The 19,370-nt window shown below is 41.1% G+C and overlaps 1 pseudogene; it reads right to left on the bottom strand.

Moving 5' to 3' along the window:
• The window catches only part of LOC147728797 (small ribosomal subunit protein eS10 pseudogene), a 40,260-nt pseudogene extending 24,554 nt beyond the window's left edge, over positions 1 to 15,706 (bottom strand).
• Between the last annotated feature and the right edge of the window lie 3,664 nt (positions 15,707 to 19,370).

Here is a 19,370-nt window from a genome sequence, read left to right as displayed (position 1 = left end):
TTGGGCTTACGTGCTGTGGTGTTAAGCTCATGCAGGTGGGGTTCAATGAGTATTGGAGGGTTCAATGAATTGTGGAGGTTCAATGAGATGTGACTGAGTTGTGGAAGATCAGTGAGAAGCGGAACAGATTGTGGAGTTACTTTATGGCCAGTTGGTCGTCTGTGAACTAGTTAGTGGAGCTGTTGCTTAGTCTGTTGAGCTTTGGGCGGTTATTGACTTTTTAGATTGGACTGAGCTGCTGTGTGGTTCAGTGAGTTGTGTGACTGGCTCTTTGACATAGGTGTTTGCTCGTTGCATTGCATCGGGGGGAGGGGGTGGTTGGGGTTCATTGAGCTGTTGCGCATTTCATTCAGCTGCGAGTAGTTGGCAGTGGCTGGTTCTTTGAGCTGTGTGTGACTATTGAAGTGTGTGTTATTTACTTTTTTTGCAGAATCGCATGCTGAAATGAGTAACTGAGCTGACATGAGGCCGATAGAGGCCAATAGAGCTATGAATTGGTTTGATGAGATAACAGAATGGTTTAATTTACATGCGCGGTGAGGGTCACTGGGCGGATCGTTTGTGTGCAGGTTAGCAATGACTTCGGAAGTCATTGCTAACCTGCTAACTTACTCATCCGATACTAAACACAGTATATTAATACATTTATAATAGCAACTACACCACTAAGCTCATTAATATGCCGAGACCAATTAGCATTGCCAATGCTTGTTTGTGCTTCCTATGTATGGGCACCTGTGGTGGGCGCACTCCAGCATTTCACTGCAGCTCTGTTCCTGGCTACGCAGTGCTGGGAGGGCTGGGTAGATCTCATGGTCTGGATTGCCCAGCTCATCCGGTTTCAGAAGTAACCATGCGGCGTGCAGAGCGAAGGTGAATATTGAAAAAAGGACTCTGCATGAACGCCGTAGCAATACGCCATGGCGATGGAACGTATTATGGCTCCATATACTGTGCAATAACCGGTTCATTACGTTCAACTCATGGTGCATAAAATAAAAGGCCTAAAGGATCAATGCCCAACAGGCTATAGAATATTTTGAACTCAGCTAATATATTTCGCTCACCAAACTACATTCTTGCCTTGAAAAAGCCCGCTGAGGGCGAAACGCGCGTCGGCTGTGACGGTGTGGCAAAAGAAAGAAATTATTAATAAATGGACATTGAATAATAACGAACATTGTACATGTCTTTTTGAGGATCATAAGGAGAGGAAAGAAACAAAAGTGTTTTTTGGATTGTCGTGGCTAGATGCCATTTGGATTATAGCAACGAGAAGGGATGTGCATTGGTACTTATATAATTTGTGTATGATATTCCGTCTCACCCTGAGTGAGTAGGATATCGTGGACTGTTGCTTTCAGGTGGATAAGCTAGATACCAGGATAGCACTCCCACAGAGTATATTTAGTTTACACCATTTTGAACTACTAACAAGGGGAATATTTGTTTGTAGATGTGCTGGTCAAACAAAGCAAATCCACCGTTTGTTCGCAGCTGTTTAAACATAGAGTGATATAAAGAGACAGGACATGAAGCAAAGTGGGAGAAAGAGGCAAGAGGAGGAAATAAGAAAAGGCCGCCATGGAATCCGGCGGCCCTACTACTTGCAAGCATCGGTGGGTCCCTATACAGAAAAACTGTGGACCCCTTCCCTTGTTTTATTACAAATAAATCGCTGTTCATTGGTGCTTGAGGTGGAGGCACTTAGGGCCTCATTTATGAGGCTGTGCATCACTTTTACGCCCCCAGTGAGTCACATTTTGTGATGCACCAGTGGCGTAAAAAATGTGCCTTGTTGCGCCATATTTACAAAGTGACGCATCTATTTAGATGCGTCACTTTGTAAACCTCTGCGCCACATTATACCTGTGCCAGGTATAATGTATGCAAGGGGGGCGTTTTGGCGCAAGAAAAGGTCATGGAAGTGACGCAGTGAAATCTATAAGATTTCACTGCGCCATTTCTTGGCCGCTAATGCGTCAAAATCTTACGTCTGCTTCATTACAGGCGTAAGACTGACAAAGGCACTAACAACATGGGACTTGCCCATGTGAAAGTACACATTGCTGGAGTTGCGTCACTTTTGCGCCTACAGACAAGTCAGAAATAGACGTATCTGTAACTCCTTGCCACATGATGCGTCAATTATAAATATGACGCATCAATCATGACGCAAGGAGTGCGCACTGAGAAGTGACGCATCGCTGCTTTCACGCAGCGATGCGTCATTTCTCATAAATGAGGCCCTTAGTCTATCAGATGATACCATCACTGAGTGAGATTTCCTTGGAGCGGGTCCACTGGTTTCCTGTTAGACTCTTTTCAAGTCAGATCCTTATGTATTCAAACGTGCAGCTGAGGGAATCTCCCCTGTGCTGCCGTGGAGAGGCTACAACTCTACATGCTAAAAGGAGCCTCAAACAAAAACCGGTTTTATTGCAGAATCCCAGTGGTGTACAGCGCGACTAACAAACTGAGCCGAGAAAATAACGCTGTCTGCTGAAAGAAAGTTTGAGCACAGCCAGAAATATCCAGGGCCAGGAATCTATGAGTCATCTTGTCAGCGGGACGCTCGCTCTTCGGTGATTCCAGCCTTAGCTGCATGACTGCCCGGCTGGCTCAGGTCAGACGTAATGCCCACTTCACTTTTACATCATGTTGAAATTATTTTCATAAACAGGAATGTAATTAAACCTCCATCTTGAAATCTCGCCCAGATTTTGTATTTAGCTTCAAGACAACATGTCCCATTTCTAAGTGCTTACTGTTTGCGACAGATGTAAGGTAAACACTGGGGTATATGACTGTCAGTGTCAAAAATCGCACACTACAACAGTGGAGAACTAGGATTTAGCCATTGGGGAATGGATGGCTAGCAATAACTTAGAGCTTAACTTAAAACATGAAGATATGAAACTCAGCTTGGTTGCCTTCTTATCTGGGGGTCCACTCGTATTCCACTCTGCAAGGTAGTGATGTAGGGATTACGTTTGCCTTCACTGTGACTTTTTCCCTTTTACTTTTACATACTTTCTGATTTGAAAGACGAAGGGGAAAATAACGCCCTACCATCACTTGAAGGCCTTTTTCTTGGTCAATCGAGCAGTGCATCATTGAGACTAAGATGGCAATGCCCTCTGCCTTGCGATAGGTACCAAGTTATCTTATTAACAAGCTCCAAATGTTAAAAAAATATGCAACTAAGATACTCCCTAGGACAAAAACACTTGGTCCTATTTCCGAGTCTCTCGCTAAAGGCCACGGGTTACCATTAAATAAGTGAATTTCCTTGAAGGTTTTGTATCTTATGCACCACTCGTTTAACATCACAGGCCCCAAGTACCTAGGAGACAAATGCATTCCTTAAGGCTTGTTAGGTTGCTGGAATCTGTATCTAAACCATCCTTATGGCCCCACATTTGACATAATCTAGCATAGGAAACCATTCTTTGCTGCAGAGATGCGGTTCTATGCATTATCTTTGAAATGTATGTAACTGCAAAGCATTGATCAAGTACAGATATATATAGCAAACTGGATCCCAATACAGCAAAATTCAATTGCGGCCCTAGTGAATAAAAAATAAAATGATGCCTCCCTAGATGTTCCTGCGGAGTTATAAATAAAGAACAAAATATGCAAATCAATTGTCCCAAAGAAAAGTAGTTTATTACAAGCAACATTATACCAAGGTACATCATCAATAATTTGTAATTGACATTTTGTGCGACACAAGAGGACACAGTATTCAACTTATACAAATTGCAAATATGAAAGAGAAAAAACTGAGCATCAGCTGAGAAACAAATGTTTAAGTATGGTTGTATCAATAAAGAATACTAATAAAAACTAATTTGGAAAGTCGTTTGGTAAAACACTACTCCAAATATATTTAGGAGGTATCAAAGCCATTCCAATTTGATTCTCTGTGCAGCAGGGGGTGTAAGCCAAAACATCAGTGGGTGGCTCTTAGCAAATTCATTCACTGTGTTTATTTATAAGGAACAACTGGCCCGTAGCTTTGATTCTTTATAACTGTGTAGTGACTTCCAAGAAGGCATATTTTCTTAATTGCCTTGTGTTTTAGGCCCACCTTTTCCTAGAACGGAACAACCCAACCCCTTGGTGCAGCTAATAAATAAAAGTTACAACATTAAATTCAAATATGAATTAGGGATTTACATTGACATTTTTAAAACAAATGGAAGATTTGATACTCAGCACATAATTATAGAAAAATACCACATACAAACACACACCGGACACATACAGCGTAGGTGGAAATTAGAAAGGCAGAAAAAATTCAGCACCTTTCCTGATAATGGCTACATTATATATGGTGATAAAATTCAAATGTCCATGCTCTGTTAATAAAGAGAATAGATAGGCAATACATGAGAAAATATATATTTATGGGAAATATCTTTAATTGGACAGTCTAAAAGTGTCACAGTCAAGCATATTATATACAACGTTGTAAATGCACTAGACCCACTAGTGAACCATGAGACAGCGAGCACATACACAACGATGTGCAAATGCTTCACTATAATTCTTCTACTGTTCTCTGGTAGCCATCAGTTTCACAAGGGGCATGCCATGTGGTATTTCGCACAGTGGCGGCTGGTGCATTATGATGAGGCACAAAAGCACTATCGAGCACTCTCCCTCAGGCCTTGCCGACCCCCGGGCCAGACTTTCACATTGCACACAAGCTGAAATGCATACATACACACAAGGTTTCAGGCACCCACAAACAAAATATAAACAAAAGTAAATGCTACCTATACCAAGGGCCTGTAAATTAAATGCTACTGGTGGACTGCAGCACTCATTGAGCCACCACACTAATGCAGACTGCAGTGCAATTTTTAATTGGCATTTTGACCTGGCAAAAAAACCTTTTGCTAGGCCTAAACCTTCCTTTTTAATAGATATAAGTCACCCCTAAGCTAGGCCCTAAATACTCATAAGGTTGGGTGCAAGGTATTCAAAAAGTAGACCATGTGGGGTCAAGGTTTCCATGTCCTGGTAGTGAAAAAGTTCGAAAGTCATTTCCCACAACTGTAAGGTTTATATTTCTTTTCTGGCACTCAAAAACCTCCGAAGTCATTGTTCAACGCAGCAAGGCTAGTCTTCATGGACTAACAGTGATTTACCTTATTACATTTAATAAGTGATACATTCAGTTTAGGAGCAACTAGATAAATATTACTTCAACACATTACTATTGTAATTTAAAATACTCTTTAATGGTAAAGCTGGACTTTACATTAATATTTTGGAAATACCAGTTTTGGAAAGTTTACGAAACAGTGATAGAGCGAATGCTTGAATTAATCTCAGCCACTGATAATGATAGCGTGGAAATCTCACAGTAATCTCTCTTTGTATTTTGAACAAAAGAGCTCCTTCATTTACATAGGCAAGTAATTAAATGGAAATAAATATTGTTGTCAATAATGAGAGTTGTGAGTAGTTTTAAAGGGATTTATTTCCTAATTAAAGTTATGATTCTCTGGCTCGCCAGTCATTAGTCAGGTATTCATAAGGTTACAGAATTGATAATAGAAAAATAAAGTGAGTACAGAGCATATCATAAATTACATACAGTGCATTCCATAAGTAAAATAATTCCTATTCTTAGAAAGTGAGGTACAAATGATGTCAGCCCGAACTCATGAAGAGTTAAAAATAAAGCAAGAGTAAAATAGCATGAAGCTAAATCAGTAATTCTAATTGCAGAATCTCCCATTAAGAGAAATAAAGCATAGAACAAATAAGCCTTAGCAAAGCCACTTAGTGAAAGCATAAAGCTTGGGGATTTAGTAAAAGTCAGAATGGAACAAAGCCTGTATCTTTTCTGCCTTTGTATGCATCTATTCTCCTCGCCATCAAAGTCTGCCATCTCCTACTCTGCATCTGCAAATCACATCTGCTCTGCTCTCTTCAGTTCTTCATTGAAGTTTGAAACTTCTCTGCAGGCCTCCATCTTTAGATCTATTTGAGTCTGTCTCTCGGTAAAGGTCCGAAATGCCTAACTAGGGACGCATTTATAAGTCAGAAAAATTTTGCAAGCATATGGCATGTTCCTCATTCTGCATTCAATTGGAATTCAATAACCTCCACCTCTCTGCTGTCTGCCGACGTCATCCGTCAGGCAGGTGAAACTCTTACTACAACATATTCTGTGTCTTATTTAATATATCTTCATCGCCTAACCTTTTTTGAAAGAAACATTTTATTTTAATTAAACACATAACACTAGCTCCAAATAACTATGTCATTTAAGCAAGAATAATTAAAACATAACATGGAATTGCATTTTTTAAGTAAGTGTGTTTTTTCGATTCTCTCTAAAGCAAAGAATTAACTGAGGCTTTCTTTAAACATTCCCAGCAACTAAATAGATAAGGCAGGTTACATGCTGTAAATTATGAGAGGCGTTCTTCTTTCACATGAGAAGAACATTCCTGTTATGTGATGGTCAAACTCAAGTTGCCATAGCATGCTAAATCTTGATCTGCTTTCTGTGTTCTATACTTTAAAATGTTGTATTAATTCAGAACAAATTATATTCTACTACTGCACACATTTAACATTTTTGCTAATTAAAATCACATTCCATAGTGAGGATAAAATCCAAACTAGCCACATTAAATCAAACTATGAATTAATTGTGCAATGTTTTACATGATTTATTAAGTAAACAGCGTCTGAATTAAGCCTGTCAAAATCAAATCCATCAGCCCGGGCTGGACATGTCCTTCCCACTTAGGGCAACACAATAAGTATATAAAACAGTGATGGAGGGAATGCTTGAATTCATCTCAGTCACTGGTAATCACTTTGGGCCACAACCCAATCCATCGTTATTTTGCATGCCATACCACCTTAGTTTGGATCTAGCTATATGCAAATCAGTCTTGACCCTGTTCCAATAGAATCAATCCAAACTGAGCTGCCAAGCCAGGTCATGCCTGAACCAGAACACAAGCAACTCAAGACTGGTTTCGACCTAGTTATGGGCTAATCAGCCAGGTACAGCTTGATTCCAGAGACACAGTGTGCACAGTACCTATGTCTGGGCATAACCGTCCCACTTAGGCTGACGCAATAAGTATACAAAAAGGGAATATTTGAATTAATCTCAGCGACTGGTAATCACTCGAGGCCAAATCCCAATCAATCATTATTTTGCACACCATGTCACCTCAGTTTGAAACATGCTACATGCAAGTCATCCTTGACCCTGCTCCAATAGGAACAGTCCAAGCCTGAACTGCCAAGCAAGGTCGTCCCTGGACCGGAACACAAGCAACCCAGGAGCAGTTTTGCCCTCGTTATGGTCACTAAAACCAAGCTGTACCTGGCTGATGAGCCTACACAATATAAGAAAAATCACACACCAGTCTAGAAAAAGAAAGTAAAATATTTGAGACCAAAATGTCAAAAATCCACTCAGTAGAACCAGACTTATTCATTTTTTAAATTGAAAGTGAATGCCAGCACCTAAAAGATCAAAGTGCCAACCACAGGCATCTAGGTGTGCGAGACCCAGGGCCGTTTCTACCATTAGGCAAGCCTAGGCGGCTGCCTAGGGTGGCAAAAGAGGGGAGGGCGCCAAAAACAAGTTTGGGAAACCCCTTAATAACAATCAATAGCTAAGGATTCGGAAGGAATAACTCCGGAGTAATGTACGAAAAAAAGACCAAAACAGTGTCTGTCATCCTCCGTGAAAAAACGATTGGAATGTACACCTTTCATTTCCGGCTGCTCGCTTTCTTCCGATAGCCTCACATTTCAAGACAGTTTACTGACAATTTGAAGGCTTTCTGTCTGTGCCACACAGACAGTTTTTAAATCAAAATATCGGATTCACCAAGAAATAACACCTAAATAGAGTCACTAATTAGAAAACAAAATGAAGAGATGAGGCGATGTGAGGCCTACACAAATGTCCGCTCCGATTTATTCAGCTCTAAGTTCCAGGGGATCTTCGTCCATCCCGCTCACTGCAATTTCAAGTGCTGACCCACTAGTGTTGATAGTGGAGTCAAGTCAAGGCAAGTCAAGTCAACATTTGTATAGCGCACTACTCACCCAGAGTGTCTCAAGGCGCTTGAGGGAGGGGGGATCGCTACCTATCAAATTGCCAAGTTTTGAGTTGTTTTCTGAAGGAATCAATGTCAATTACCGAATCGGTAAATACCGATTCGGTAAAATTACCGAATTTACAAGGGGGACAGGGTGTCACTTTGACACCCTGTTGCACCCTTGATTCTGGCTTGTGTGCAATGTGACACACATAATGCCCTTAGGGCATGTATGTGTGCCACATGGCACAGGTGTACATGCACAGATGTGCATGTACACAGGAATTCGTTACTTACCATGAGATAGTATTTCATGGTAAATAACGAATTCTTAAGGGCCTGTGGCACTATTTTAAGTTCCACCTACATCTTGAATTACCGATTCGGTAAATATACTGAGTCGGTATTTTACTGAATCTGTAAATTTACCGAATAGGTTAATTTACAGATTCGGTAAAATTCGGGTCCCCTACATCCCAAAAACCAATTACCGGTCGGTAACGGCCGATATCGGCCGTTACCGACCGGTAATTGGCGACCTACATCTGGCCCTTAGGTGCTTAAACAGCTGAGAATCTAAGGCATTCTATCACTATCCGTTTCATAAATGAAATCACCTGCTCTCACCTTGCACCTGTCACATGTTTCGTCTTCTCAGGAGATGCCATAATTTTACATCGGACATTCTCCTTATCACCCCTCAGTTGTAATGTCCAAAACATGATAACATCCTTGAACCGAAAGACAATGTGAGCCTTTAAAATATCGGCTGTCCCCAGTGAAATTAATTTGTGGTCCCAGCGTGACCCCGTGGGTACACATTCACATGCCACAGCCATACTGGAGTTTGTCACAATGTGGCCCCACTTTTAGACTCTGCTCTCAGAAGCCAAGCAACTAGGGAAATGAAGGGCTGCGTCAAGCTGAAGCCGTGGAATTTATACAGAGCTTGACTAGGTCTGAAGAAAAAAATCCCATTCTACATATGTAAACCTGTTCTACTTCAATACTATTGTTGATGTGTTTTATTGATTAATGTTGAATACAAGTTCTTTTTATATCTAATGCATTCATTCTTCTAGCCTGGATGACAGAGGGAGGGGAGCATTTTTTCTATTGTTGCCTAGGGTGGCAAAACACCTAGAAACAGCCCTGGTGAGACTGGGGCAAAGTCAAAAGTTATGGCCAAATACGATGGAGAGTGGGTCAGATACACAAAGTGGATTAGGCCCGTCTCTGCTTGCCTTCGGACCTACAAGAAAGTTTGAAGTAACCTGAGAAGGCAAAGGTCAGCAGGGCAAGGCAGCTGGTGGTGTATGAGGAGGAGGCATCATCGCCGGGGAGCCACTGACTGAAGTGGCAGTGAATAATCCTTCATTCAGACTTAGTCTCTTTTTTTGAGGAAAAAGATCTTCAGCAGGATGAAGCTGCAGGCTGGATCCAAAGAAGCCGCAACAAGGCCGGATACCCATTCTGTTAAGAGTTGCTGAACAGAATTTGCTGCTACAGAGAAGAACGTAGCAGTAACTGCCGCTAAGTCAAGCATACCAGCAATGCACATTGAGCGGATCGATGAGCAGGTAGGTTCTGATCTACTCTCGGTTCTCAGACCACAATTTGGTTGAAAAAATGTAAGTCCCAGGTTTTGGATTTGGGGACATTTAGCACCACCTCCAAGGGTCCCAAACTGGAGGGGAGCCACTTGGAGGGTCAGGACTCAAAAGGGCTGGGTCCAGTTGTGGGTTCAAATGGTTGGATCCTTTTATATCCCTGGGGCTCTGAGAAGGAGGTCAGCCAACTTGCCCTTGGAGTCACTCTGGTAGTCCTGGGTTCAAGCAGTAGAGCAGGGCTTAAATAGCGAGGCAGACCTCTGAGTGGCTCAGGGCAGGCTACATGCAGCAGATCAGCCCTACTTGGTACAGCAAAGCAGTCTTCTGAACTTCAAAGCAAGCAGTTTTTCTGGGAGTCCTTCCGATGGTCCAAAAAGTTAAATAATGAGTGGGTCTAAGGGTCCTATTTTTATACTTTGTGCTTCCTTTGAAGTACTAGAAGTTTCTAGAGGTTTCCCTTTCAAACGTATTTGGAATTTCCTGCGTCCTTACCCTGATCCCAGTCTGTCTGCAGTCATAATAGGCTACTGTGAAGTTCTTTGTGTAAGGGCAGGATCCAGCCTATTGATTCGCAAGTGGGGCTGAGCTAAGACCGGCCCTCCCCCAATCCTGCTGGAGAGGGCAAATCCGGGCACACTGAATACCTCTATTATGTTTCTGTATGGGAGGAATATACTAAAGCAACTGCCAACTATCCCCTGTCATTTGGCCCTGGCTGCAGGCACCAAATGATTAGGACATAAAAATGAAAACTTTCTAGAAGTGGCATTTTCAAAATAGTGACTTAAAATCTGAGATCACCATTAAAGAGGATTGTACATTGCAATTTCTAAAACACCAAACATGGCATTCCTACCTGCTCCCAATCAAAAGTTAACAAGTATTAAATGTAATAAGGTACCCAATGTTATGATTTGGGAGAGACAGGCCTCACAGTAGTGAAAAACGTATTTGTGATTTTCTTTCACTATTAGGAAATGTAAAATCTAAAAGTACACGTCTAGATGTTTAATGACAACGCACCCTGCCCTATGGGCTGTCAATGGCCTACCTCAGAGGAGACATATAGGTAATAAAAATGGAGTTTAAGGCTTGGCCACAGAGTTATTTTGGCAGGTCAATTTGGCATTTTAAAACTGCCAATAGGCGACAGTGGCAGGCCTACTTAAGTGGGTGGCACAAAGGAGCCACGGTCCCCTGGTAGCATTTAATTTATCCGACCTTGGTCATGGTATACCTTTTTACTAAGGACTTATAGTAAACTAAACATGGCAATTGGGTGAAAGCCAATTTTACCATGTTTAAGGGTGTGAGCACAAGCACATTAGCACTGGTTAGCAGTGGTAAAGCGTAAAGAGTCATAAGGACAACAACAAAAAAATCAAAAAATAGGAGGGGTGAAGACAAACAGTTTGGGGGTGACCTTGCAAACAGGGTCAAATACAAAACCTAACCTAATTTTACTTCAAAGGAACCTGCTACAGCTCACACAAAGGAACCTGACACCAGGCCTGTCCCTGCCTTAAATCACAAGCCAGCTGGAGCCAGACTCAGGGAAGAGGGAAGAACTGACCAGAACTAGTTTTAGGAGTTAACTAAGGTTTGTATCCCACCCACAGGCAGGCACTGCATATAAAGGTGGCACCCTCAGAACATAAAATCAGAACACTCCTGAACCTGAAAAGATTCAGAAGAAGGATTGCCCTTCTGTCTGAGGAAGGAAGATTGGACCTCCTTGCTTTGAACCCAGGACCTTAGAAGGGACTCTAAGGTCAGCTGGTTGCTCTCTGTTAAAGCTACTGGGACACAACAAGCTGCAAAAAGCCTTTTTCTACAACTGCCCAGCTGATCAGTACAGGAACCTGTAGTGGCCTCTACCTTGCACCATGTGTGTCTCTAAGGGGCTCTCATGTAAATTGCAATCCTATGGTGGATTGGGACTTAAAGGACTAACGTCAGAAGGTAAAATCTTTGACCGATTCTAACCTAGTTGGTATATCTCGCCAGTGCTACCTCACAGTCGGCGCCAAATTGCATCTAGGTCCTGTTCTACCATGACCATTGACTGTTATTGGCACTTTGTAACTTTTGGCTTTATTATTACTTAAATCTTTAAAAATGTATAAGTCTGGTTCCTCTTATTAGATTTTTGTAATTTCAGTGTCATTTTGTTTAATAAAGTATACTCTGTTTTTTAATTGGTTGCCGCAAAGTTAAGCCTGACTTCTTTGTGCCAAGCTACCGCAGAGTTAAGCACAGGTTTATTTGGTGACTTTTGTGGTTCACCCTGAAAAGCACTGTGATTATTATTTGAGGTAGTTTCTCACCTCACACAATCAACATTGGAGGTAAGAGGATATAGCTAGATTACAATATTTTGCACCACACATAGGTTCAGCCAATTGTGTACAAACATTCAGCATAATATATGAGCACTTCATCAGTGTGACATAAATGCCTAATATGTGACTTTAAGAGTCACAATATCCAGTGTTGTATATTTTCTCAACTGTGCCTCTGCTGAGATAGTGTAGGGTTGTGTGTCGATTTGATACCGTATATAGGTTTCCCGACTTATGCCATTATTTGGCACAATTCACGTTGCCCTTATTTAGGCATAGAAATCCAATCCTTATTTAGGCATTATCCATGCTAACCAAATACAGGCATGGCCACCTTCATCCGTCCATCCACGTCACAATGAGTTCTTGGAAAACCAGACTCTTAAACCTTTAGGACTTCCCCTTGCTTGGATTAATGATTTCTTCAGGAACTCATTTATTATGCATAAACATCTATTCCTTAGGGGTTCATTCATGATGTTCCTCTGCCCAACTTTTACGTCAATACTGGCATTCCTAAACACCTTCAAGGTATAAATATACCTTCACTTGCCATGGCAAGTCACAGTTGCATACTTGCATGGTTCGCCACGGCAAGTTCGGAAGGAAGTCGAGTCCCCGCCTGACGCACTGACCAGACGCTGTCATCCTCCTCGCAGAGAATCCAGCTCCAGTGTTTCTGACTGACCTTGCGGGGTGTTAGAGATTGAGACCCGGAAAGAGATTCCAACTGCTCTCATTCTAAGGTATGGAGCAGACTAGAACCTAAAGGGACTTTTGGCAACACCAATCCTAACTATAGCTAAACTAGACTATAGAAAAACAACACCTACTTCTTCCCTCGTACTACACTTAGGTTAGGTACACTGGGGTAGAACTAGCTAGAAGCATCAGATGAGTATTCACATTTTAACCTGTTATTTATGTTTGTATTTTTATGAATACATGTCATAGCTACAAACCATGCTATTGCATTATTATTTTATCTTACTGCTAACGCTGTACGTATTATACTTCACATTCTGTCTTACGATTGTAGCAGTTCATATCTCTTGCACGAGAAATAAGACTGTTCAATAAACCCTTTTTATTCAATTCAATTTTAAAAAAAAATTATTTTGGTCAATATGACCTCAAAAGTACTGACACAATACACAAAGATACATAAAAAATATACATCAAAGATAAGATACATTAAAAATGAGTATGAAAAACAATTTGTACACACTGTTGGCGCACATGTAAAGTAAATGAATTCCATGCTCAATTAAAACAATGCCTACAGTTCTTGATTGTTTGCAAGGAGAAAACAAGGAGGAACAGAAATCTCAGAGGGTTGTTTTATGGCAAGGAACAAGGATTTACCTGTGGAAAGTACATATTGCAAATATATAAATAAATTACTTAAAAAAGAATTTCTAAAAAGAATGACCATGTTTTGTTATCGTACTACAGATAATAGGTCCTAACACTAGGAACCCCCTACAATACAGGCTACATCCACACCTAATTCATTTTTACAATAATTGTAGTAGTAGACTGATAAATTTCCCTGGAACATGATTAGGGGGCAAATAAACATCTTCGCTATAATCTGATTATATAAAAAAAACTTATTTTAAAACTGATGGGAAAACCACAAATCGGTATTTATCCTGGTTATTTAATGCTAAAATTAATACATGTAAACCGGTAAACACATCCTGGCTCTGGTTCAAGGGTGTTTTTAGAAATATCCTCCGTGTATACCACATGGAAAATAGGAAACCTGCCACTTAGTAAACAATCGGGGTACTGCAATCGTTTTTCAGTATCCTGAAAGCCTCAAAGCAACGTCTAGTACCATGGTTCCTACAAGTCTGCACTAGCCATCGTTTTCTTGCCTTACAGCAGCCGGGGCAGCTGAAGAACACGTAGAGTACTGATCTTCAGGACAATCACATGCCAGACACCATAAAACTTGCAGACTCCCCCATTTATGTGTAAAGCAACGGAGAGGCAAAACCCCATGCCTGAATTGGAGGTAAAGCTTTCTCGCAGCTGTCGGCTTAATATCATCTAAACCCTTTTTTATTGAAACACCCATCTACCTATTTCTATGTAAACTCAGTAGAAACGAAGCATGCACGATTGACTGAGTGAAACTGTTATCTATTGTCTCCACGATTTTGAGACTGTTCCCATTCTAAAGGGAAATAAAGTTGTCATGTTTATGCGGTTTTCAGAAACTAATCCCTTCATGTTTATTCGAGAAGTTTCTAGTGACCTCTGAGTTAGCTGGCACACACAAGTAATTAGATTTAATGTACTTGATAGAGGCATACTGACCTCAGTCCTATGCCACAACTATAGTGTATATTATTCCAATGCGCAGAACCTATCAGGGATATAGGAACTACACTACAATATATTGAGGGCTTCTACTTGGACATCAATCGCACCTGTGAACTTCATTATGAATGCGCAACATTAGCGTTTAAAGAAAACTATTTTCAATTTGAAAACAATCCACATCTCCAAACCCAAGGCACTTCATAGGAAGCACATTTCCTCCAAATTTAGCATGTCTTTATATGCACCACTTTGAGGAAATACACTACAGCAGGGTCTGATAGGGCAGGAAGTGTTCAGAAAATAAAGACTAAGATATGAGGCAGAGCTACTGGTTGGAAAAGGACACTTTTCTATAGGGTTATTAAAAAATGTACGTCACAGTCATATTTAGGCTATACTGATTTAGTTTTAAACCTATAATAACTGATAGAACCCCATCGAAAGGGAAATAGTCCTCACCAGTGTAAACCTATAAACACTGATAAACACCGGCACAACCACAAATTAAATGCCATTGAAAGAAAGGAAAAGAAGCGTGAGTCATTTTTATTTTTTCCAGAAGGGGCCAATAGAATGTAACTTTGTTGTACAAGGTAGCAGCAAGAACGACTGGGCTAACATTATTCTGCTTGAGTTTTGTTGTTGAGGGATGTCCCTAAAATATTTTTTCTTCTTTATTTTGCTTTTTTCAGTTTTTTGGACTTTAGTCTAAATATTTAGGGTTTCGAAACATGTTTACGATCCTATTTAATTATTTTATAAACTGTAGTGAATCAAAAAAAATATATATACATATTTTTTACACAAATCCAAAACAGAATTTGTTGAAAAGGCTGGCCATGTCCATGACCAAATCCACCATGAAACTGGAACTCTATAGCAGCTCCGGCACCAGTTTCTGCTTTTTGTCAGCACCAGGAGGAGCAGCACTGCGCCTGTAATTGTCTCTATCAGCCTCACCATGGTTGAGACATGCAGGGCGCTCACCTTCAAGACCTTTGGTCCTTGACCTGCCAGTCTCTGGGTGGCTGCTGTGCAGACTAGCTGTTACAATTTCAGGGGACAGAAGTAGGAAGTCTCTCAGGTACTAGATGCCCTCATTGGTCAGATATCAGTAGAAATGCCTCCAGGCAAACTGCTCCTTCACAGAACCACGCGATTTTAGAGACAGCATGGCCGTCATGACATGTAGGTTGGAGGCATTCTTGTCAGCCAGCTCCAGATGCTTGGCCATATGGACATGTTTCCTATTAAGCATCACTCCTTTCTTGAACAGGAGCTCATAGATAGAGATTCAGTTGTTCTTCTTGCACAACAACATCTCAGTGGCTGCTTGTAAGCCTGGAGCCGAGCAGGAAAGATAGAGAATCAGGAAATATCAAAATCCTATTTGATATTTTGACTATGTTTGATTTTTTTCACTGATGAGCTAAATGTTTGGTTTCATAAGAATCAATCAATGAATCAATCAGAGATTTATAGAGCGCACTACTCACCCCTGAGGGTCTCAAGGCGCTCAGGCGGTGTATGGGCAGCTCTGAGTTCATCCGAAGAGCCAGGTCTTGAGGTCCTTCCTGAATAGGTGCAGTGTCAGGCTTCATCTGATGCTGAGGGGAAGTTTGTTCCATGTCTTAGCCATGATATAGAAGGATCTGCCACTTGTTCTTGTCCTTTGGATTCGAGGGACAGTGGCTAAGGCAAGGTCGGCGGAGCGGACGTTTCTCTTGGGGTCGTAGAAGGAGATTCTTTCAATGAGGTATTGGGTACGGTGTTATGGAGGGCCTTATTGGCGTGTATAAGTAGTTTGAAGGTTATTCTTTGGGGAGCCAGTGGAGGTCGCAGAGGTACTGGGTGATGTAGTCGTGTTGTGGAATGCAGAGGACGAGTCTGCCTGCAGCGTTCCGGATGGTCTGGAGTTTACAGAGGAGTGCTTTATTGACTCTGGCGTAGAGTGCGTTTCCATAGTCCAGTCTGCTAGTGGTGAGTGCGTAGATGATAGTCTTCCTGGTGTCCGGGGGATCCATTTACAGGTCTTGCTGAGTATGCAGAGGGTGTTGAAGCATGTGGAGGACACAGTTGATCTGGTGATTCATGGTGAGTGAGGAGTCGAGTATGATGGTGAGGTTGGGGGCATGGTCCGCACAGATTGGTGGGTTTCCGAGGGCAGGGGGGATACCAGGTGTTGTCCCATGCGGAGAGGTCAGGGTAACTGAAAAATAATCTTTCTCAATATGTACCATCACATTTACCCACAGACAGAGAATGGGTGAAACCCTTTGATATATCAGCCCCCTTTTCTAGGGAGTCAATATTGACAGTAGGTGAATTGCCAAACATCCCATGCTTTAAACATTCAATGCAAGGTGTAGTTACAGGTGTATGTGAAAAGAGTGCTGTCACCAAGTATCTGGGATAATGGTGAAAACATGGCACCAGACTTTTGGAAAACATGGAATGCAGTGTCACTTGGAATGCTGCTGCAAAAAGTTCTTACCATGTTCAACAAATATTGGAGTGATAGTGTTTGCATTTGCAGTTATTCAGTTATGTATATGAAAAAGTTATGTGATTACCTTTAAAAGTCCATACCGGAGCTGAAGTGCTTTCCTGTAAGAGATCCTTGCCACTTGGTAGATGGTATGCTGAAAGCATCTGAACAATCTTGAGAATTAATGAAGAATGCTATTGACTTTGTAGTCCATTCTCAGCCTGAGTTTGAGTCTTATGAGGATTACTTTTTGATTAAATTGAGCATCATTCTGGCTCCTGTGACTATTTTCTCAAGCCACTGAATTCAAGATCTTCACGCAGCGCGCATCACACTTAATTGTTTATAAGCGACATGTTCCACTCTTGAATGCCCTTCACATTACGTGTGACTATCATTCGTGCCATGGTTTGCCACTGAGGAAGGGACTCTTTTGTCCCGAAATGCATCGGGCTGCACACTAAACACGGATGAAGAGTTGAATATTTACGTTTTTGAACAATTTAAGACTGTATATGGAGTTTTTTGCATCATTAAGAGTAATTAATGTTATACAGTACTAAGCACAGAAATATTGTTTCTGTATTATAATGTTATTATTTGACATGTACTGAGTAACCTGTGTACAAATTGAATACAATGACAGTTCATTTATTTGTTTAGTCTTGTTTATTTCCATTTACAAATAGGGTTTTTGGAAAAAAAAACAATTGAACATGCATGGTACCAGCAGGTCTTCCTGCTACATTTAATATCACTAATATTCAGTCATCCTGTTTGACAGCAGTTGAAGTACCGTAGCACCAAATATTTAAGACCTACAGGTTGACGATGGTTAGATTTATTTTGGAGTGCACCTTCAAACTTTCTATTTTTCATGAAAAGAAGCAAGATACCATGAGCCTTATTTATTAAGGATTGTGTGGGGAGTCTTATGGCACCGTTCAATGTCACACTGTACCTACAGGCGTTTATAATGATATATACATCTATGCGATTTTTTGTGATGCTTTGCACCACGTGAACACCCGAGCAAAACCTTAAAGAACGCCACATGTTTGATAGGTTATTTACCATCTAATATAATAAATAAAACAAAGTAAATAAATAAAAGTTGATTTGGTCCCCCATAACCTCAATAATGCATTCTGCCTTTAGTGTCATGCCAGGAAGTATCCTATCACATATGTTAAAGTATTTTGAAAGTCTATCTTTTGATCTGGGGAGTGGTAGCAGCTTATGAGATATTTTTCACTCTTGTAATGTTCTCATGAGTGTTGGGAATGGTTAGACCTGGCCCTTTTGACAAGTTTTACCCCTAAACGTTTTGCTTTTTGCCTCCTATTTTTCTGACACTATTTTTGTTGGCTATAGGATTCTGGGCACTTTACCACTGCTGATCAGTGCTAAAGTGCATATGCTCTCTCTGTAAATTGGGACAATGATTGGTTATCTCTTATTTACTGCTAAGTCCCTAGTAAAGTTCAGGGTGTGTGCTAGGGCCTGTAAATCAAATGCTACTAGTGGGCCTGCATCACTGGTTATGTCACCAACATGAGTAGCTGTGAAAATGTATCTCAAAACTACCACTGTAGTGTCTGCGCAGTTTGTGAACTACCATGTTGTCCTGGCAAGTGCACCCACTTGCCAGGCCCATCCCTCCCCTTTCCTTATATGTAAGGCACCCCTAAAGTAGGCACAAGAAACCCTCATGGGCAGGGTGCAGTGTTAGTGTAAGTAAGCCCCTATGATTTGCATTCAGAGACGCAGAAAGGATGGTGTTGGCAACAGTGCAAGCAATGAAAATGCCTTCCCCACTGTTGGTCTGGTAGTAAAATAAAGCATTACTCACGGGTAAATGGGCACCTGAAGCCTCTGAGCATCAGTGCCACTGTTCCTACCGCTTCACTGATTGTCTATTCTCTAACATCCTGGCTGCACCCCCTTTTACTCTGTGATTACCCCTTTTTGGTGATATAACCTTTGGAGATTTTAAATTTCTACCTCAAGTGTTAATGTATGACTGTGGAATTTCCGCATTCGGACAGGGAGATTCCAAAGGCATATATAGACATTTTTTAAATCATTGACGTCTGCCGCATGTCCACCTGGCACATGTAAGCGCACGCCCCTTCTGCCTTCTGGGACTGGGTTCTATTTTAGGCAACCGTAGGTCCAATCTATCAAACTATTACTCTTCCGAATTTGATAGACGCAACAGAGATAGAGAGTCACGCAACATACCATCCCCAAGGCAATGTCGTAAACTGTTTTTTATTTTAGAAAACATACAAAAAAGTGCAAAAATACAGTTTACCAGAACACATATAGCCAAATGAACAGATTGCTGTTTCATAATGCAGATATTAATGTGTGCACGACGAAGGAATTAAGCAGGGCAATAGAAAGAGACAATCCTATCTCAGGATTGAAAAGGCTGAAACACATGTATTTGTTATGGTTTTGTTCGAGTTGGTCGGCATAATTTCTAGAGATT

The sequence above is a fragment of the Lissotriton vulgaris genome, chromosome 3_1 (genome assembly GCF_964263255.1).
Source record: "Lissotriton vulgaris chromosome 3_1, aLisVul1.2, whole genome shotgun sequence".
Classification (NCBI taxonomy): Eukaryota; Metazoa; Chordata; class Amphibia; order Caudata; family Salamandridae; genus Lissotriton; species Lissotriton vulgaris.
Note: the sequence above shows the minus strand (reverse complement) of the source record. Positions and strands in the feature narration are given on the sequence as shown.